This window comes from Polypterus senegalus, chromosome 10 (assembly GCF_016835505.1).
Source record: "Polypterus senegalus isolate Bchr_013 chromosome 10, ASM1683550v1, whole genome shotgun sequence".
Classification (NCBI taxonomy): Eukaryota; Metazoa; Chordata; class Cladistia; order Polypteriformes; family Polypteridae; genus Polypterus; species Polypterus senegalus.
In genome coordinates, this window is record NC_053163.1 from 147,435,788 (window position 1) to 147,459,592 (window position 23,805).

Consider the following 23,805-nt stretch of genomic DNA (forward strand, 5'->3'; position numbering starts at 1 on the left):
CTCAATTTCAAGGAGTTAGACTCCATCTCTACAATATATAAAATCCTTTTACAATCCCTTCCTTTCAAAGATCCAAGAGGACACTGGGAAAATGACCTCTCAATTAATATATCAGAAAAGGAGTGGAAAGTAGCAATGCAGAGAATTCACTCAAGCTCCATATGCAAAGCATACAATTATACAACTCAAAATTATATATCGAGCACATCTGTCTCGACTAAAACTCTCCAAAATGTTTCCAGGGCATGATCCAACCTGCGAACGTTGCAACCAAGCCCCAGCCTCACTAGGTCACATGTTCTGGGCCTGCTCCAAATTAACATTATTCTGGACAAAAATTTTTAATTACCTCTCAGACAGTCTTGGACTCACAATCCCTCCTAACCCATTAACAGCTGTGTTTGGGGTTCTTCCAGAGGGTCTTAAAGTGGAGAAAGACAAACAAACTGTGATTGCATTCACTACACTGTTGGCACGCAGACTTATTCTGATAAACTGGAAGAACCCAAACTCTCCTCTTTTAAGTCAGTGGGAAACTGATGTGTTATATTATTTAAAATTGGAAAAATCAAATACTCAGTTAGAGGATCTGTGCAGACTTTTTCAAAACATGGCAGGATCTAATCAGTAATATTTTGAAATGATTTTATAAAGCACAGAGAATTTGTTGATTTAGGTATTTTTAAAAGCCTTAAATTTTACACCGTTTGGCTTGCTCTCTCTCTCAAGGGTGGGGATCGATCTGTTCTTAGCATAATTCTGTTTTTTTGTAAAACTTGATTGCTATGTATTGATTGTAATAAAATTAATAAATAAATAAATAAATAAAAAAAAAAAAAAAAAGAAAATGGATGGATATTATATAGTGCCTTTCATATCTATATATCTATCTATCTATTATATAGTGCCTTTCATATCTATATATCTATCTATCTATTATATAGTGCCTTTCATATCTATATATCTATCTATCTATTATATAGTGCCTTTCACTCTATCTTTTATATAGTGCCTTTCATATCTGTATATCTATCTATTATATAGTGCCTTTCATATCTATCTATCATATAGTAACTTTCATATCTGTCTATTATATAGTGCATTTCAGTCTATCTATTATATAGTGCCTGCAGTGGGTTGGCACCCTGCCCAGGGTTGGTTCCTGCCTTGTGCCCTGTGTTGGCTGGGATTGGCTCCAGCAGACCCCCGTGACCCTGTATTCGGATTCAGCGGGTTAGAAAATGGATGGATATTATATAGTGCCTTTCATATCTATATATCTATCTATCTATTATATAGTGCCTTTCATATCTATATATCTATCTATCTATTATATAGTGCCTTTCATATCTATCTATCATATAGTAACTTTCATATCTATCTATTATATAGTGCACTCTATCTTTTATATAGTGCCTTTCATATCTATATATCTATTATATAGTGCCTTTCATATCTATCTATTATAAAGTGCCTTTCACATTATCTATCTATCTACAGTATCTATAAAGAATGGGACCAAAACCTCCTCCGAGAGCAACTTCTCCCAGCCATCCAAGAACAGTTCGGTGACCCACAATGAACAATCCAGCATGATGGAGCACCGGGCCATAAGGAAAAAAAGTGATAACTAAGTGGCTCAGGGAACAAAACATCGACATTTGGGGTCCATGGCCAGTAAACCCCCATTGAAAACTTGTGGTTAATACTCAAGAGGTGGGTGGACAAACAAAAACCCACCAATTCTGACAAACTCCAAGCACTAATGAAGCAAGAATGGGCTGCCATCAGTCAGGATTTGGCCCAGAAGTTGGTTGCCAGCCTTCCAGGGCGAATTGCAGAGGTCATGGAAAAGAAAGAAGGGCCAACTCTGCATATATGGAGTCTGTGCATAAACTTAATGTCATTATCAATAAAAGCCTTTGAAACTTCTGAACTGCTTGTAATTCTACTTCAGTACACCACAGAAACATCTGACAAAAAGATCTAAAAACACAGAAGCAGCAAACTTTGTGAAAACCAACACTTGTGTCATTCTCAAAACTTTTGGCCACAACTGCACATGTAAGAGAAGTTGTAGGAAAAGAAGAAATAAAATTTTAAAAACTAACCCCAAAGTCCTCAGTCCTGTGACATGAAACATCCCACAGAGTGCAGGAGTAAAACTACTCCATCAATCCACCCGTATGAAATGAAACCTGCCAAATCCGTCAATCTACCGGTCAATCAATGACTAGTTCTGTGATCCTTATGTGTATCAGCCATGGTAGTCAGCATGGCCGCCCCTCAGACGTTTGGCCCACTTTACACTTTAAACGTCTTTATACAGGTAGGCCTGTGCTGAAGCAAAGCCATTAGAAGGCCAACACTTTTCCAGTTTTCTACATTTTGACGTCTTAGGAAGCTGCGGTTCGTGGCTGGCCTGATGTTTCTGATGTGGTGCACAGTGAAGGGGACAACTGGGCCGGCGCCCTCTACAGGCCCTCGTGGTGACGACCAGACATGGTGAGTGAGAGACGCTTGTCTGTGAATGGAGGATAATTCTAGAAACTGTCATCACTTCCCCAGGTGGTCGACCGCCTTTGTGTGAATTGCACTTACAAAACTCTCAGCTTTGTAAGCAAAGACACAGAGAAAGGATTAGCAGGAAATGACCACCATTTCTGAAAGGAGCTTTCCTGCGACCACCTGAGCTGAGCTCACTGATGACCAGAGGAACTTTCAGGAAATTCTCATTGTTTGGCGGGCCTGTCGATTCTTCTTTTCTCAGGACGCCTATATTTAGCCGGACTGGATGACTAAAGCCGTCTCATTCTTCTGGTGTTTGACTCGTCTCAGACCGCATGGAATGAGCTCATTTATGACTTGTAGTTTTTTTTAGGACGTGGCCATCATTTTCGGGAGACTGCAATCCTTTTTTTTTTTTCCCAAAACGTATGAATGCAACCTGAGGGAGGACTCATGAGATGCTAATGGTGGGTAGTAGGCTAATACGGTGGAATACCTTAAAACACAACTGTGAAAATCCCATTATTTTAATTGAACTTTTTCATAGCTGCATTTTACTTGTATTCCTGATAGACTGTATAGTTACAGGCTGATCACATTCTTCAGGGATCTGCCATCCGTACTCATCCCCAGTATTCTCTGCTGTCTTTTTCTGGTTCTTCTGTGATGGTGCAGCTCGCCACCACCAACTGATCAGGTCCCCCTGGGATGATGGAATGAAGGTGGGTGACCCCACCATCTATGAGACCAACGCCATCAAATCCTATCATGTGAAGCCTGAAAACCAAGAGGACTGAAATGAGGACATTGATGTTAGGTAGAATGCCCAGTGGGGGCTGACTTGTCTTTTGGCCTTGGAACCCCTGCAGATTTTGTTTTTTCTGTCCTCCTGGCCATCTGACCGTACCTTTTTCTTTTGTTACTTATTCTTTAGTATTATTGCCTAATCTTAGTTGTTGTTTTTGTTTCATTTAACTTTCTATTTGTCATCTTGTAAAGCTCCATTGTTTGTATGAGAATGTGCTATAGAAGTAAAAGTTGTTGCTGTTTTTTGGGCCATTGTCCTTGCACGAAGGTCCTCAGCGTTCATCCAGGGTGGACTTCGTAGCTTCAAGGCTCCCAGATGCAGGACCTCATGACCACAGGTGGAGCGAGATGAGCTCGTCAGAGCTGTTTTTGAGCCGTCCTTCCTCCATTTTGTGAGCACGTGACAGCCACCTTCATTTTTCGTTGTGGTTTTTATTGTGAACTCTTGAAGGGCGATCCACGCCCCGTTTTCTTTTAAACACCGATAGCCACATTTGCTTCTTAATGTGGTTTGAGTCGAGGGAAGTCAGCAGATGTCTCATCCCCCCTTTTTACTGAGCACCCTCTGCACCGTCACTTTTGATGATGAAACTCTGCTTTTGTTTTGAACTTCTGAACAATGACCCATCCCTTCTGTTTCTTTTGTCATTTTCATTTTTTTTTCGATATGAAGTCTTGACGGGTAACTGATGTCACTCCCCCTGTGTTGTTATCCCACAAAGCCGTTTTAATTTTAATTGTGCTTTTGATAACCTCTCAGCTTTGCTATCACCGCGTTGCTTTTTGCAGAAGAAGGTTGATGTTCTAGACGTGTGATATGGATGTGGATCAGTTGGTGGCAGTTTTGAAGTTTAGCCACGATCAGCACCAGCAGGACAGATACCAAGGCGTGAAAACTGAAACAGATGTCGAGAATTTGAAATGTTGGAAACTATTCTACACCAGAGAAAAATGAGAATGAGTGGAAGAAAAGACCATAAAAAGACAAGCAAGAGTCTGAATTAGGAAGAACAAAAGTCGTGAAACAAAAGCAAGGACAAAAAAAAAATGTAGAGCAGAGTTCTAAAATCAGTAAGAAATCATTAAGTGCAAGAAGAGTTTTGGAATCCTAGTAGTCAGATCAGGAAGTGAACGCTTTTATCTTGATGAATAACGATTGACAGGATCACGACCTCTGAAACCACAACCTCTTACTGGGCAAAACCTGGTCAGTTTTATTCAGCTGAAGGAAAAAAAATAAAAACCAAAGCTACCCAAATCAAAAATCTTTGAATCGGAAAAAAAACCAAAGTGATTTCATCAGATTCTTCAGTGACGAAAATCCTGATTGTGATACGCAGCTTAATAGTGGAAACCTTGATCTTTTTCTAGTAGGATTGACTTCTGCAGTGCGGTCTTCACTGGCTGCTCAAATCGTTCTTTATACAACTTTCAGTTAATTCGCAATGCTGCTGCCAGAATCATTACAGGATCCATAAAGTACGAGCACATCACTCCAGTTCTCACGTCCTTACACTGGCTCCCAGTTAAATTTAGGGCAGATTTCAAAATACTGCTTTAAACATGTAAAATTTTAATTGTCTGTGGCCGTGCTTACTTATCTGAACTGATCTTTACTTACAAACCTGAGCGCACATTAAGAACTCGAGATGCTCGCCTGTTTATGATTCCAAGGCTTAATAAAATAGCAGTCGGAGTTCAGGCTTTAAGTTACATGGCCCTGAAGCTGTGGACTGGTCTGTCTACTCCTATAACAGAAGTCCCCTCCGTCTCAGCTTCTAAATCCCAGCTGAAGACTCATAACTTCCATTTAGTATACCCTGACTAGAGCTGCTGATTAACTGTGTGTGCTGTATCTCTGTTTGTTACTCATTTGTACTAAGTAATATGATATTTATAAACTGTTACTAACGCTGTCCTTTTGCATAGCATAGATATAGAAAAAGGACGATGGTCCAAGTCTTTAGAGTCCTGGTGCTTCCTGTCTTGCTATATGGTTGCGAGACATGGACGCTATGCAGTGACCTGAAACGAAGACTGGAATCCTTTGGTACTGTGTCTCTCCAGAAAATCCTTGGGTACCGTTGATTTGACTTTGTGTCGAATGAGTGGTTGCTCATGGGGTCCCGAATGAGGCACATTACCTGGGAGCGTCAGTTACGGCACTACGGCCATGTGGTGTGTTTCCCTGAGGGTGATCCGGCTCATAAGATCCTCATTGTTGGTGATCCGAGTGGTTGGACCAGGCCAAGGGGTCACCCACGTAACACCTGGCTGCAGCAGATGGAGGGTCATTTCCAGAGGGTAGGACTGGACTGGGGAGTTGCTAACTGGGATCCCGAGTTGTTTTGCCGTGTAGTGGGTGCGGCAATGCACTGTACCAGTGCATGCTCCCCAACTTGACTTGACTAAAGCTCTCATATGGTGTCCTCATGTGACACTTGGTCACTGCTCTACTGCCAAGTTGTTTGCCTGCCTATGGATAAGTCAGCACTGGAGCACTGGAATCACCGGGTAGGAGGGTCCTGTCATCAGACTGAATGGCCCAGCACTGACTCAGCCGTAGATTGGCCAATGTGAAGGTCTCCAGGACTCTGACTGTGTCTGCTTGTCTGACTCCTTGTCTATAATCAGCCGGTGGTTCTCCAATCAGCTGATGGACGCATGTTGTTGTTTTTCATTTATGTTAATTGGTTTCTACTTTGTTTTGATGTATTTGACTAAATCCATACCCTTATATGTGCCAGTTCTGTATTTAGTGAGTGCCAGATAGATACTTTATTAATCCCAAGGGGAAATTCACAATCATCTGCTCTTCCGTTTTGCCTTAAGAGTTGTTGCGGTGGTCTGTGTCTGCACGTGGTGAGGAGTGCTGTGCAAGAACAAAGTCATTTGTACTGCTGAGTTGTATTTATGAGATGGCCATGACAGATTTGCTATCAAGAATATTACGTACTGTAATAAGAAAACAACTGACTCAGACAAGTCAAAAAGAGTTGGGGAATAGCCTTGTATAATGTCCAGTGGACAAGTGGCAAAATATCGACAAACTGATCAAAAACAAACATTTGACCATGAACAGGTGGGCTTTTATACAAAATATGGCGACAGGAAATGAGTTGGCAGGATATGATGTCAAATGCAGAGAGTCGAAAGTGATTTCATAATGGCGGGACATGAAGTGACATCATCAAAGTGGGACCAGAAGTGACAACATCAGTGAAAGACGGAAGCAGAAGTTAGGAGCGGCAATTTGGAATTCTGGGAGTGGAGCAGGTAAGTAAGTGGATTTATTATTTGTTTTGTATTTAGTCTGCTTTTTTGACTCCAATGGTACACCCAACCTACCTGGAAGGTGGTCTCTTTCTTCTCCCTCCCCGTATGGGCTCAGTTGAGGTATGTAATAACCTGCCGGGCCGATGGTGGGGTTGGGGGGGACGCTGTCTCTAACCCCACCGGACACATTCACATTTACTTTTTTTGGGGGCTTTTCTTTGTGAAATTTCAAATGGCGACTTATCACTCCATTTTGCAATCGAGTTCATTTCCGTTTTACGTTCTCTTAAATGTAAGGCACATCTGTAGTCTTGTACTACTCATTCTTCAAAAGAACAGCAACATCTGGGTTAACTGGTGTTTAAGTACAACCCATGGCAGAAGGGGCGGAGTTTCCACACTAGACAGGGAAGTGACATCAGTAAACTTCCTGTCAAAAACCAACAGGTCTTTGAAAGGGAAAGAGGAGGTAAGTGACAGCACCGCCACTCTGTCTGGAGGAGAAGTACCTGAATCCTGAGTGCCTTGTGGATTTAATTATTATTTTGATTATGTTTGATCTAATTCTTCGCCATAAGTATCATGCTCACTAATATATTAGATTTATTTGTACTAAGTTTATGATGGCTGTGTTCTTTGTTCTTTTAATGTTATGTCATAGTCTGTTTATGAAACCCACTGAACAAGCCAAATTTCCATTTAAGGGCAATCAAATTGAATTGAATTGAACAGAATAAAAGAAGCCACATAAGCAGGCATGCCTGATATTGAATAGAGGTTCATCGTCACTGCGATTCAGAAAAGATTCAGAGATTTGTCCACCGAGTGGTAAAAAATGCAGTGACTGCTGCAATATTTCTGGAGTCACCACTGGCTGTTATAAACTGGAGAGCTCCTAAGCACAAAAGCCTTAATAATTACTCAAAATGTCCAATAGAGGGGGAAACATTGCTAAACCCTGGCAAAGAAGAATCTTCCAGAAATGATAAGGTTTACTTTCACACAATAATAATCAAAACTGAATAATATATTGTAAAAATAAGACTGTCATGCACAAGTGCATAGGAGACAGCTTGTGGCCCCAATACTTGTATTTCCACACTCAGACTGGGAGTTGGTGCTGTACTCTAACTCTTTCTCCTTTTTCCCCTGCAGACCTACAGAAGACCCAGCATCCCAAGCTCTCTTCTGGTCCACAGAAGTCTCCACTTACCACTTTCTCTTCTGTGGCACCAGAGCCCACCTCCTCATGACATCACTTCCAGTTCCTAGACTTCACCCATCTCTGTCATCATTTCCCGTCTGTCTTATATTTATAGCCGCCATTTTGTAACAACCCTCACTTCATTTTGGAGCTAACGTCTGTAAATACCTTCTCTATTAACCAACCATTTTTCCAAGTATATGGGGTGGATCCCCAAAACCCTTCTTGTTTATTCTTGTGCTTATTTTACACTGCATTTGCCGGAGGTTTCCAAGTAGTTCAGAATAGCTCAAATGCAGCTACCAGAAGGGCATTCCAGACACTAGTAGGACTCGCTGTAGATAAAAAAGCTCCACAGTCCAAGTGTCATCATTTGTCGGTTTTAGTGAAATTCACAGCAGTTCACACATAAAAATAAGGAAAAAAACTGCTAATATACGCAAAATAGGGGAAAAGGGGAAATGTCCTGTCTTTGATAAGTATCTAGGTGACATTTCTTAAGGTTTCTCTTGTCACATATATCAGGACCTACGCTTGATCTACGTACATAATGTGCCTAACAGGCAGAAAACTGTACGCTTTTAATGCCCATCTATCTACGGTTAAGGTCTCTTTCTGGCTGTCTAAATTCAATCTAAATGATAGATAGATAGATGTGAAAGGCACTATATGATAGATAGATAGATAGATAGATAGATAGATAGATAGATAGATAGATAGATAGATAGATAGATACTTTATTAATCCCAAGGGGAAATTCACATACTCCAGCATCAGCATACTGATAAAAAATAATATTAGATTAAAGAGTGATAACAATGCAGGTATGACAGACAATAACTTTGTATAATGTTAACGTTTACCCCCCCGGGTGGAATTGAAGAGTCGCATAGTGTGGGGTCTCCTCAGTCTGTCAGTGGAGCAGGACGGTGACCGCAGTCTGTCACTGAAGCTGCTCCTCTGTCTGGAGATGATCCTGTTCGGTGGATGCAGTTGATTCTCCATGATTGACAGGAGCCTGCTCAGCGCCCGTCGCTCTGCCACAGATGTCAAACTATCCAGCTCCGTGCCTACAATAGAGCCTGCCTTCCTCACCAGTTTGTCCAGGCGTGAGGCGTCCCTCTTCTTTATGCTGCCTCCCCAGCACACCACCGCGTAGAAGAGGGCGCTCGCCACAACCGTCTGATAGAACATCTGCAGCATCTTATTGCAGATGTTGAAGGACACCAGCCTTCTAAGGAAGTATAGTCAGCTCTGTCCTCTTGCTGTACTTTTGTCACACAGAGCTAACTTTAAGTACATTCCATTACTTCTTAGCTTAGAAGGTGGAACAGAATCTTCCATTATCTTAAATATAAACGTCTACGCATGGAAGTGTGTGTGTGTGTCTGTCTGTCCGGCTTGGAAGCGAGAGGTGGAGTCGGGATAAGGGCTCCACCATTGAGGAAACAGGCAACTCATTTAGCCAATAATAACACAAGTAAGGACAGCACATCAGCAAAACGAAACCTCAGAAGAAAGACAAAGTCGCTTAGCCACTAACATCGGCAAAACGGTGTCCCTATTACTTGTCCTCCCACCGCTAATGCACAAGCACATCTGCAAAATGAATCCTCCTAAGAGAGAGATGCCCAGAGTAGTTCCTTTCAATTACCTGACATCACTACATTTCAATTTTTTTTCTGACGATTTCAATAGTTTCTAGGGTCCTGTGCTTTTTACAACACGGGCTTACACAGCTAGTCTATTATAAAGCTACAATATATATAAGTGTAGTGGTTGACACTAAGATTCTCACCGTCCGAGGACCCTAAGAACACACCCTGCCTTGACCCAGCATGCACAAACTCACACATACAGATACTGATAAGAGATACAATGACTCAATAAATAATCTATACTAATAAAAGGCAAAGCCCTCACTCCCTCACTCACTCACTCATCACTAATTCTCCAACTTCCCGTGTGGGTGGAAGGCTGAAATTTGGCAGGTTCATTCCTTACAGCTTCCTTACAAAAGTTGGGCAGGTTTTATATCGAAATTCTACGCGTAATGGTCATAACTGGAAGCTGTTTTCTCCATTTACTGTAATGGAGATGAGCTTCAACGCCGTGGGGGCGGAGTTTCGTGTGACATCATCACGCCTCCCACGTAATCACGCAGTACATAGAAAACCAGGAAGAGCTCAAAAAAGCGCTGAAGAAAACATGCATTATATAATTGAGAAGGCAGTGAAACAATAAGAAGCGAGCGAGTGACATATACAACCATATTCATGAGTTCTGCTACTTCGGAAACAAAGCACGATGTAAACCTACACTTTAAATTAAGTTCATAGACAGGCTGCCGCAGGCGTTTGTAATTTAGTGCCTGCCCATATAAGGCCGTCCGTCAGCGGCAATCCAATAGCAAACTGCCACGGGTAAATATTCACGGGTGAAGGACTGTGTTTATGGAGAGGAAGATGAGATGGTCAGGGTGGTGTTTGACACAAACTCAGCGAAACTGCGAAAGAAAGTTTTAAGTGCCAGGACTAAGGTAACATTAAATACAGCCATGGACATAGCACGAGATGGCACCAGCACAGCTGGGAAACTTCGATGCATGTACACCGAGTGGCTCACGTGAACTGATGCAGTGCACAGATAAAAGGCAACAGTTCCAAAGAGCGCTGAACAAAAACCGAATTACACAATTGAAAAGGCAGCAAAAATATGAAGCGTCTGATAAGCATATTCATAAATCCAACTACTGCGGAAACAAAGCACATGGTGGAAAAAGTCAATGTCCCGCTAAAGGAAGACAGTGTAAAAAAAACCCGTGCATGCAGTGTGTCAGGTCTCAGATAGAGAAGACGACGAGCTGTTCATTGATGCAGTAAGAAACGAATCGATGAATGAAACCTGTCATCTTTACAACGATTGACAAACACGGAATGTAACTTGAACACAACACATCCTACAAATACGAACCTGATTGAAAGAAATAATGATAATCAAATCCTTGATGACAGCAACACTCAGTAACACTCACAAAACAAATACTGTATATTGACAGTCATGTTACGTTATTTTTAAAATGTTCCCTTTTCTTTTTCTAGCTTTTTTAACACACTACTTCTCCGCTGCGATACGCATATATATATTGTGGAAGACTGCCGGCTTCCCAGGCCGGTCCGCACCCCCAGGCCGACAGGAGGAGCTCTCCCGACACCAGGATCGTGCCCCGAGGTCCAGCAGGGCCTTATGGACTTTGTAGTGTTTATACACAGCCCTGCTGGATACCTTGGGGACCACCAGGAGTCGCTGTGGGAGGACTTGTGGGATCTGTTGTGCCCTATGACCCGGGAGTACGTCACAGTCACGCGGACGGGAAGGAATGGCGTGCTCCCGGGGTGAAGTAAAAGACTGATTGCCCTGACCCGGAAGGAATAGGGAACTGTGGACTGCTGGGACAGGAACACCTCCGGGTCAGGGGCTATAAAAGGACGGTGCCTCAGTCCAGACACTGAGCTGTGCTGGGTGGGAGAGGAGCAAAGTGTCCGGGCGAGGAGGAGAGGTTATTGTGTGTAGTTGTAGTGAATGAGTAGTGTGGAAGGTGCTTGGTGCACTGAGAGAAAATAAAAAGAGACTTGGACTGTAACCTGGTCTCCGGAGTTGTACCTGAGGGTTCGAGGGTGCACTACTGCCCCCTACTGCCACATATATATATATATATATATATATATCCCGCTCTACATACTCGAATAATGGATACTTTATTCGCCATCAGTGATTGTTTTGGTAAAGCCATACTCAGTGTATTCATTAGATGAACGGTAAAAAAGTAAGAGCGAGGGGAGGATGACTTATTGAGGCATGCAGGCTGTAGTGCGTCAACTCTATCTGAATTGCGCGATCACATTTGAAAAAATATATCTTTTCAAGTTCTATTTAGTCCATATGTGTCAAACTCAAGGGCAGCGGGCCACATCCGGCCCGGCGTGTAATTATATCCGGCCCGCGAGATCATTTTATATACTGTATTATTGTTATTAATGGCCCAGGTATATGAAGTGCTGGTAACACAATAAACTACAGATCCCATAATGCAGCGCTTCAGCTGCCTTGCCGAACACTTATCGCGTTAATCAAGTCTAGCTTATGATGCTGCAAGTTATTGCGAAGCTAGCTCACACGATGCTGAAGAGAAAAGTTGATTCTGAAAATAGAGCCTTTAAAAACCGATGGGAGGCTGAGTATATGTTTATTGAACCCGTGTGTCTCATTTGTGGAGCTAATGTGGCTGTAATTACAGAATTTAATCTAAGACGGCACTATGAGACAAAATACAGGGTAACCTGAAAGACCTGAATGCAATGCAGAAGATACAGAAAGCAGAAGAATTAAATAAGAATCTGACACTTCAGCGGACGTTTTAACCCGTGCACAATCACAAAGTGATTTCAAGTGAAGCTGCTTTTATGGGAGACACAAATGCACCAGTGCACCTTGCCCCACTTTCCTGTTGCCAAGTAATGTTGAACCAAGTCGTCACTACGGTGTTCCCAAATACGCACTTTGCTGATAAACTGAGCGCACTGAGTTTGCACGGCGCTTTGGTGACTTTGAAGAACAAAAAAAGTCTGTCTACATGCGGCTCGAACCTTGTGCATGTTTGGTAGCACATATCTGTGTGAGAAGCTCTTCTCAGTGATAAAGACTAACAAAACAGCACACAGGAGTCGCCTCACTGATGAGCACCTGCAATCCATCCTGAGAATCTCCACAACACAGAACCTCACACCAAACAGAAACGAACTTGTGGCCAAAAAAAGATTTCAGGCGTCCAGCTCTAAAATGACATATGAGCAAAGACAACTGAATGATTTGATTTGTTATTGCACGTAAGAGCGGGAGTCAACCGTTTTAACAAACAGCGTATTGCACTGATACGAAATAGCTGTGTGTGTATATATGTAGATATGTATGTATATGTATATATATGTTTATATATGTGTGTGTGTATAGATATGTATATATATATATGTTTATGTGTGTGTGTGTAAATATATATATATATATATATATATATGACAACAACACTCATCACTCACAACAGTGACAAAACAATTACATTGACAATCAGGTTACGTTATTTTCAAAATGTTTCCTTTTCTTTTTCATTGCTTGTTTAACACACTACTTCTCTGCTGCGAAGCGCGGGTATTTTGCTAGTCTATACTAATAAAAGGCAAAGCCCTCACTGACTGACTGACTCACTGACTCATCACTAATTCTCCAACTTCCCGTGTAGGTAGAAGGCTGAAATTTGGAAGGCTCATTCCTTACAGCTTACTTACAAAAGTTAAGCAGGTTTCATTTCGAAATTCTACGAGTAACGGTCATCACGGTCAATAACGTCCACCATGTTGAACTTTCTTATTTATGGCCCCATCTTCACGAAATTTGGTAGGCGGCTTCCCTGCGCTAACCGAAACCAATGTACATACTTATTTTGGTGGTATGACGCCACTGTCGGCCGCCATATTGAACTTTTCAACAGTCTTTGTTACTAATGGGCCCATCTTCAAGATATTTGGTACGCGGGTTCCCAACGCTAACTGAATCCTACTTACGTACATATATACGTCCATAGCCTGCAGCTCAGTCACCGTGTGAGGCGGCATTGGGTCCCCCATCCCAACGCCTCCCACATTGTTCGCTCACTCCAGTCTCTACATTTCCTTCCTTGCTTCGCCACGAGATTCATGTCTCCCTGCTGATAACTACAGCCTTTTTATTTAATCCACGGCTTCTCCGCTGTTTTATTGTTCATTTATTACGATTATAGTTATTGTGTAGGTATTTTAGGCTTAATTTACATTGTTCAGGTACCCATTTCCTTTATCATTCCAACCATACCCGCATTAACATGTCTATCGAGGTGATCACCATCGATCAAAGAACTGTCACTTACCAAGTGGTTTCCATGCCCGGAGATGGCACCTACCTTTTCCATTCTCTGTGTTACATATTGCACGGCCATATCAGGCTCACTCTTGATATCCGGAGGAACATTGTGTCTTATGTATTGAATGACTGGGACAGGTTCAAGGTGTGGACTGATGACGGTACAGGAGCACTAGAAGAGTGGAATGCTTAAGCCCTTCACCTATTGTTCTGCATGTGAGTTGATGTAAAGTTTTGTCCTACCAGGTTCCTGGCGCGGAGTGAGGATTTGAGGTGATTGAGAGCGCTCCCTCAGATGAAGACATATCCAATCAGTGTGAACTCACACGGACAGCACATACATCCAGCCTTAAACCGTAGTCCAAAGTAGTCAAGTGTGTGTATGACGCCTATTAGCAAACAGACAACAACAGCAACATTTATGTCTAGAGCACGTTTCATACAAATGATGCAGCTCAAAGTGCTTTACAAGATGAAGAAAGAAAATTTATAAAAAATAAAAATAACATTAGGCAATACTAAATAACAAAGAATAAAGTAAGGTCTGATGGCCAGGAGGACAGAAAAAAAAAAGTGCTGGAGAAAAAAATAAAATCTGCAGGGGTTCTGAGGCCATGAGGCCACCCAGCTCACACTGGACAAACAACAATGGGCAGACAGACGATCACAATCCCCTGGGCATCTTTTGGGTTCCTTTTAAAGGACATGCCTGCTCAATCTTCTTTCTAGAAATCCCAGGTGCCCACCAAAGCTGTCCAATAGTGTTATACCACCGGGACTACTGGGGGATGTAGGACATTTTAAGTAGTGCTGCTACACAAGTTCAAATGAAGCCAAAACTAAGGTAGATCAACCATTAATGTTAACGTAAAGGGTATGACTCTTACAGCCCTAAAGAGCACAAAATGCCTGCAACAGCAAGGCAATTCAGAGTCCAAATGAGTCCAAAAAACACAATCCAGAAAGCAAAGTCAAAAAACAGAGCAATGGTTCAAAATATCCAGAAGAAAAATACATAAAAAAATCAGAAGGAAAAACAGAAGAGAACCCACCCACCACACCTGGAGTGCATTCATAATGAACCGCAGGGGACTGTGGGTTATCCCAGCTTTTATAGAGCTGAGGATGGTCCATTGATGGTAATAGACAGGTGGCCCCGCCTCTTGGGGAACCTCCCACAAACCACATGGCACATAGTAAGCACATAAAGAACATAAAGAAACTAAATAATCAGCAGAGTTAGAATAAAGAATGATAGAAAGAGGAAAAAAATGTGAAATTTGAACGCCAGCCAAGGGAGGAACCCTGGCTTAAATATAACACTGGTGATGTCAGAAGTGAGATGGAAAGATTAAATGGCACTACTCAGAGTGTCTCCTAAATAATTAAAATGGAGTGAAAATAAAAATGTACTTTTTCAATTCAAGTGGAAATAAATAAGTAACCATACAAAAAACAAAATCTAAACAAAAATACACAAATCAAGTGCAAATAATACTCCAGTGGCGATGTGAATAGCACATGCAAGTAAGATTTCTACAGTACTCTATACATGGGACAGAAGGGACGCTATCTGTCTGAGGATCACCTGGCCGGCTCTGATCAGGTATGTGGTACCACCCCAGGGCGAGAGGAGGCGCTGTTGCTAACTGTCTTGTTTATAAAGAAGTCAACCTGGGAAGTGGAGTGACCACGCCCCCATCTTTTCCTCAAGCCCCACCCCTTCTTGTCTGAAACATTTACAAAGGGCCTGTCCCCGGAAGGTGGTGTCTTAATTCGACCTCTCAGTTGGACATCCCAGTTAGATTAAGCAAATGTGAATTCTATGCACTCGTTTATTTCAAAGCAGAGTTTTGAATTTCGACCAAGAATATTAAAATGAGGGGTATGGCTATTTTTGGGACTCTGCAGCCTCACTCGTTTTCCACACCACCTATATTCATTGTGAAGTTCAAATGATGACCCATCCCTCCGCGTCGTGATCACAGACACTCATTTTTGTTGCAAAATCTAGAGGGCTCACATTCATTTTCATCGTTGTTTACTTTTTCAGATGTTGACGGGCGACCGATCCCTCGGTTTTGTGAATTACAAGGCCACCTTCATTTTTGGGGTGATTTCCCTTGTGACCTGTTCCCCCGTTTTCTTTGTCACCTATGGCCTCTTTTATTTTCATTGGGGGTTCCCCCTCCCTCGTTTGCCGTTACTGTTTACACCATGAGGTCTGGAGGAGTGCCCCTGCTCCCAGCACCTCTATCATTTGGGGATTAGCCCACCTGCCCCACAGACCCTACCGCTGGCGTTTTGGGGAGGCTGAGCTCTTTCACAGACAGACAGACAGACAGACAGACAGACAGACACACGCACGGAGAGCGGTGGCTGCGGCAGGTGATTGCCACGTGACCGGCTTCTCATGAATGCACCTTGAAACGAGACATGAGGCTGGCAGCTGGTTTTAGGCTTGCTTGTGTGGTTAAGTGGGAAAGTTTTCACCATAGCGTGAGCGAGGAGCAAGCGCAGCCTCTGATATCTGGCAGATCACACCCAAAGACGTAAAAGACTTTAGAACTAAAGGCCTGGTGGGGCTTGTTTTCTTCACTGTCTTTTCCTCATGCTGCTGCTTTACGTGTGTTAAGATAAGTCTGCTGGTCATGTTAACCGCATTCTGTTCCTGTTTTCAACCTGCAGCTTCTGTTTTCTCTTTTTTTATTTTTCATCTTAGCTGTCCGGGGTCGCTTTCTGTTGTTCTGCTGATACCACGTCTGGAGATAAAAGAAAGTGGCACGGTGTCTGGGCGCGCCCAAAACCAGAAGGCAACGCTGAAGACGGGAAGAAGAACCACCACAAGGTAATGCTTTGTTTGTCTCCATGGACCAATCAGGGTTTGTCACATCAGGTGACGCTTAGCTGTTGGGAACATCCATCTTTCCATCTTCTTAACCCACTTATTCAGTGCAGGGTCGTCTATCCCAGCAAGCACAGGGTGCCCAGTGAAGACAGCATCTGGAAGGGGTGCCAGTCCATTACAGAGTCAGGAACATGCAGCTCAGAAGTCTCTCAGGGGTGAGCACGGTGCTGCTGTGTAAGCTGGATGGACCACAAAATGTCTGAAGATACAGATAGAGGAGGAAGAGAAGGAGTGATGACAAGGAAGAGTGTAGGCCTGATGGTGGTGGTTTAGGCTAATGGGCTGACTGGGAAGGAGAAGGAGAAGATAAAGAAGCAGGGCAGGGTGGAGATGTCAGTTAGGGAAAGGTGGGAACAGAGGACAGGTGTTATATTGACAAAAGGAGGATGATGATGATGATGAAGGAGCAGGTCATGGGCTTCTGGTGCTTCCTAACAAATTGGAATAAATAAAGGGCTAGACAAAGACAGGTGGAGGAAGAGTAGGAGTGGTGATGAAGGAGCAGACCATGGGTTTGGTGCATCTATAGACTAAGAAGAACAATTATTAAAATAAACAGACAAAGGTGGAGTTAGAGTAGTGAAGGATTGGGCAATGGACATAATAGAGTACAAATAGAGGAATTGACAGAGACAAGTGGAGGAAAAAGAGAAGGAGGAAGACTAGTGATGAAGGAGCTGATCAAGGGATTATGATGTCCTAATTAATAGGAATAGGTGAAGGGATTCACACAGGCAAGTGGATAAGGATGAGGAGAAGTAATGATGAAGGAAAAGACCATGAGCTTGATGTGTCCAGACTAAGAGAAGGAGCTGAAGGAGCTGGCAAATAAGCATGGAGGAGGAGGAGGAGTGATGAAGGAAGTGGTCTCTGCTTTGGTCTCTCTAAACTAAGAGGAATAACTCTAGAAATAAACAGACAAAGGTGGAAGTGTTAGAGTAGTAAAGGATCAGGCCATGATCATATAGCAAGTAAATGGAGGAGATGACATAGACAAGTAGTGGAGGAGGAAGATGAGTGATGATGGAGCAGGCCATGGATTTATGTTGTCCTAATTAATAGGAATAAATAAAGGGATACACCCAGACTAGTGGAGGATGAGAAGTAATGATGAAGGAGAAGAGCTTGGTGTGTCCAGACTAAGAGAAGGAGCTGAAGGATCTGACAAAACAAAGTGGTGGATGAGAGGAGGAGGAGTGATGATGGAGCAGGCCATGGATTTATGTTGTCCTAATTAATAGGAATAAATAAAGGGATTCACCCAGACAAGTGGAGGATGAGGCGGATTGTGGGCTGAGTGTAGACTAATGGGCAAAAACGGGCAATTGATCGATTTTTAAATTAATTCTACAACACAATAAAGTGTGCAGACAGTGAGGGGCTTAGAATACTTTCTGAATCCACTGTATGTTAATCATTCTGAATCTGGACTGATAAAGCACCTTCGCATTGTAACACACTGTGATTATTATGTGATCACAGGTCCCTGGCTTCAGGTGTGCCATACTTGAATAAGAAGAGGGCATTTAGGATGAATGGCCGGGATTGGGAGCTGCCGTCCAATCAAGTCGCACTGTGGCGCACACATACAGCGCCATGGGTAGGAGCGCACAAGTAACGGTGAGTGTTTGTATTCCAGACTCGCTTTGTTCACGTATTTAAACACTGGTAAGCAGGGGGTTGAGGGTGGGGGGCCATTGCATAAATGTACTGATATTTCTTTCATTCTCTTTTACTTCTTGCTCTCCCTATCAGTTAAAGCTGGTGATACCCAGGGTCTTTACTTAGAAACACGGTTATCGCTAGGTCAGGGATTGTAGACTGTGCCGATATGATCCATGCCATTGTTTATAAGTCTTGACTCATGCGTGTTTAACCATGCGGTCCGAGAGCTGTGGGAAATGCTAATAAAATGTGTCAGTGGCCTAGCACACAGCTGTGAGGACCCTGTTTGGCAGAAACGCAGATATGGTGTCAGCAGTGGGACTCTTCTGGAGGCTGAAGCGAACACCACGTGGGTGCATTTGTGAAGAATGGGGTCACCACAGTACTGGGGCCAATCCAAAAATGGCTGAGGTACAGGATAGTTGGTAGAGAAGGCTAGAAGGCTCATTTAACTGATCTGAATGAAGCCTTTTGATAGAACTGGCAGGTGGACTGGCACCCTGCCTGGGATTTGTTCCTGCCTTGTGCCCTGTGCTGGCTGGGATTGGATCCAGCAGACCACCGTGACCCTGTGTTAGGATATAACGGGTTGGAGAATGACTGGCTGACTTTTGATAGAAATGTGGAACAACATCTGTAGGCTGGTTGACCTGAAATGATTTCAGGTAAGGAATGCAAAAGGTTTGAGGTCTGGCTAGTCAGGGTGCCAGAGTGTGGTGATGCTGATTAGCACATACAGGGTGAATTTCACTCGACTCGATACACGTGACAATTTGGGCCCAATTAACATACACTCACTGAGCAAGTGATTAGGACCACCGGCTCACCCGCTTATCCATGCAGTTATCTAATCAGCCAATCATATGGCAGCAGTGCAATGCAAGAAATCCTGCAGATGCAAGTCAGGAGCTTCAGTTCCTGTCACATCAAACACCAAACAGAATTGAGAAATTGTGTCATCTCAGTGATTTGGATCATGACATGGTTGTTGGTGCCAGGCAGGCCGGTTTGAGGATTTCTGGAACTGTTAATCTCCTTTGGAATTTCTCCTGCAACTGCCTCTGTAGTTTATTCAGAGTGCTGTGGAAAACAAAGAAAGATCCAGTGAGTGGCAGATCTGTGGATGGAAACGACTTGTTGATGAGAGGGGTCCGAATAGAATGACTTCAGAATGAAAAGATATCTCAGATGACCACTCTGTTCAACTACGGTGAGCAGAAATCCATCCATCAATCCATTATCCAACTCGATATATCCTAACACAGGGTCACGGGGGACTGCTGGAGCCAATCCCAGCCAACACAGGGTGCAAGGTAGGAACAAACCCCGGGCAGGGCACCAGCCAAACACACACCAAGCACACACACCAAGGACAATTTAGGATCACCATTGCACCTAACCTGCATGTCTTTGGACTGTGGGAGTCATGGGGAGAACATGCAAACTCCACACAGGGAGGACCCGGAAAGTGAACCCGGGTCTCCTAACTGCGAGGCAGCAGCGCTACCCACCGCGCCACCATGCTGCCCGTGAGCAGAAATGCTTTATGAAATACAAGGCATGGCAGACCATGTGGTGGATGGGCTGCAACAGCTGAAGAACCCATTGGGCTCCACTGTCTTCAACCAAGAACAGAAAGCTGAGGCTGCAGTGGGCACAGGCTCGCCAAAACTGGACAGCTGAAGACTTAGAAAATGAAGCCTGGTCTCATCGAAGCTCTAATTCTGCTGAGGCACACAAATGGAAGGGTCAGAATTTGGTGTCATCGCCATGCAGGCAGACACAGACAGTCCTGATTTGATTTTTCGTTATTTGTTTCACATACAAATAAATGGCAAAACATTTGTACGAAATACATATTTGTAAAAATCCACTATTTGTGCTTATCAGAATACCGTATTCGGATTCGGCTCAACCCCTAAATTACAGGCAGGAACAGAACTGGGTCTCAAAACCGGCCCGGCCAACCGTCAGGGAGTGCAGTGACGAGGTCGACCCGCTCGGCCCATTATATTCATTGTAATTTTCTTAACATTTGTGATGAGTACGCGGCTCGTTACTTGCTATGAGCCTATGATATGAACTCAATCTAAACTGTGGGCAAACTTAGTCTGTACACTGTTGTTTAGACACAACTTAAAATTTGACGACATGCTTAAAAATAAAATGTATGTGCTTTATAACTTTATTTCATCATACTAATAATCGCAGCTGAAAACCATTAATTATCGTTCACGCTGATGACCAGAAGACAATAAAATGCATAATACATAATCTAAACTAATTATTAATACCGAAGAATTTAAATACTAGATATGAGATCAAATAAATTGCAATAATGTAGCGAAATGTAGCGGTATCGAAACAAAAATGGGCAAAAAGCAGTTTTGACCAAATTTTTCGCTGCAACATTGTGTACTGACAACTAAAACAACTTGATAACGTAATGCGGTATATTATATAACTATATAAATCACAGTACCGGACAGATAATGTTTAGTAGTTTAGCAAAAGAATTTTAATGTCAAACAGTAACCAGCCCACCAGGCGTTGCCCAAATGCCCTGATGATTACAAGGTAAGACAAAAAGTTTAATGAGGACCTAAACCTGATCCAGAATGTCACCTAAAACTGAACTCGCTCACATTCAAGTTCTTCACTTGCAAAGACGTTCTTAGAAACACAAGCTTGTTCAACGAACGCGCTCTTCTGAACTAGTTCATGCACAACACTGCCTGCCATTGCTGAGTCCATACAATCCCTACAGATTTTATTTTTTCTCCAGCCGTCTGGAGTTTTTTTGTTTTTTCTGTCCCCCCTGGCCATTGAACCTTACTCTTATTTGATGTTAATGTTGATTTATTTTGTTTTATAATTGTGTCTTTCATTTTTCTATTCTTTAATATGTAAAGCACTTTGAGCTACTGTTTGTATGAAAATGTGCTATAGAAATAAATGTTGTTGTTGTTGTTGTTGTTGTTATTATGGTGCCCTGAAATGGGAGGGAGGGGCCGTGTGGAGAAAGTGTTGTGCGACTGAAATGTCTGTAAACCCCCTTAAATGAAAGTCGGCAGTGCGCACTTTAATCACAATGTCTAAATAAGGGTTAGGTTTAGGGTTAGGGTTAGTGTTAGCGCCAACCCAGTTGTCCCTTTTAATCGTCGTGAGACGAAACAAGCAAAATAAACCAAATTAACGAACACAGCGCCAATGCGCGACCCCGATCAGGGATTTTTTTCTCTTGTGGAATCTTTCCGAGAGTCACGTGCGGATCGATCTGGTCTCCCGGCAAAAGACGTCTTACTCTTTGCCAGAGCTTCCTTTATAGTGCCACTTCCGGAAGGGGCGGGGTTAAATGCCCTTTACCGGGCGGCTTCTCGGAGCTGTGAGGGAAGAAGAACAACAGGACAAAGTCAGTGGTTGCCCCCCCATCTTGGTGGGTTATTGTGCAACTTTCCCCAGCCCTTAGAGGAGTCCAAGCATGACACCATGTTATAGAAGCTCATCTTGATGTATTTTTTATTACATATTCACTACGTCTCGAGACCTATGTTGCGAAACATGGACGGTATGTAGCAACCTGAGATGAAGACTGGACTCTTTTGGTACTACTGCTCTTTGGAGAATCCTTGGGTACCGCTGGTTTGACTTTGTGTTGCTCACAGAGTCCCAAATGAGGCACATTACCTGCATTGTGAGGGAGTGTCAGTTACAGCACTATGGCCATGTGGCACGATTACCTGAGGGTGACCCGGCTCATTGTTGAGTACCCAAGTGGCTGGACTAGGCAAAGGGGTCGCCCACGTAACAACTGGCTGCGGCAGATAGAGGGTCATTTCTGGAGGGTGGGACTGGACCGCGTGTCTGCTTGTGGGGGTTGCCAACCGGGATCCCGAGTTGTTTCTTCGTGTAGTGGGTGCAGCAACACACTGTGCCAGTGCACGCTCCCCAACTTGACTTGTATTCACTACTATTCTTAAGTAATTTAATTTGTTTTTCTTTTCTTGTAAGTATTTCTTTGACTTCTTGTAAAGCAGTTTGTGCTCCACCCTGTGTATGAAAATGTGGTTGTTGTTGTTCAAATGAGGGCCTTGGAAATATGGAAAGACCCCAGCAATGGAAGAAGACCCTTTCTGGGTGGAAAGCATTGGGCATGCAGTTTGGGTACCTTGTTGGCACCTCACATGGGAAGTACAGTCGTGGCAAAAAGTTCTGAGAATGACCCAAGTGTTGATTTTCACAAAGTTTGCTGCTTCAGTGTTTTTAGATCTTCTTGTCAGATGTTTCTGTGGTGTACTGAAGTAGAATTACAAGCATTTCATAAGTTTCAAAGGCTTTTATTGACAATTCCATGAAGTTTATGTGCAGAGTCAATATTTGCTGTGTTGGCCCTTCTTTCTTTTTCAAGACCTTTGCAATTCGCCCTGACGGGCTGTCCATCAACTTCTGGGCCAAATCCCGACTGAAGGCAGCCACCCATTCTTGCAGAATCAGAATTTGTGGGTTTTTATTTGTCCACCTGCCTCTTGAGGATTGACCACAAGTTCTCAATGGGAGTTTCCTGGCCATGGACCCCAAATTTTGACGTTTTGTTCCCCGAGCCACTGAGTTCTCACTTTTGCCTTATGGCCTGGTGCTCCATCATGCTGGATTGTTCATTGTGGGGTCATTAAACAGTTCTTGGATGGTTAGGAGAAGTTATTCTCTGAGGATGTCAAACCTTTTGGCCACAACTGCATACCACTCAGATCCCACTGACCAAGGGAAAGACTCATGGGACCCACAAGGAGATTGTACTCCTCCACTGACCTGGGACTCCATCGAGATCTGAGAAAGGTGCTATGGAGAAGGCGGCTGGACTGTCCAGCCTGGCATTTTGTGCCAATGACCATCAGCAGGATAAGTGGAGTGAAAGTGTCCTGAAGTGAGTGGATGTTTATGGTTTTATCTCAATTGCTGCTTATATCAAACAGCTGAGCTTTCACATCTATAGGTAGAAGGGCGGATACAGTCAATGTAAAGAAATGTCTCCTATTTAGTATTCGCATGAAGGCAAGAACCGCCTGTGAAGAAAGGAGATCTGTTTGACTTCTCTTCTGATCTTTGGAACACCGTGGAGGTTATCGTGCTTCAGTTCTGAAAACAAATATTTACTTTGTGCTCTCCACACTTGTCAAAAGAACTTACTGAAACTCTGTCATTAGTGGGAATGTTAGCTTTTTCAAGTTCCCTTGTAATTCTTCTAAACTTGGTTTTGAGAAACAGCAAACACGGAATGAAAAAAACTTTCCATTTCTCATCAGTTACTATTGGGAGCTCTTGTAAGTGTGGTGTGTGTGTGTGTGTGTGTGTGTGTGTGTGTATGTGTGTATCGTGAAATATCACAGGGTACCACATGCTCCTGGCCACATACCTCATATAGGACAAGCCACCTGGACTTGGAAGTTTAGTTTGATGGAGGAACTGTACACTATAATGACACCAC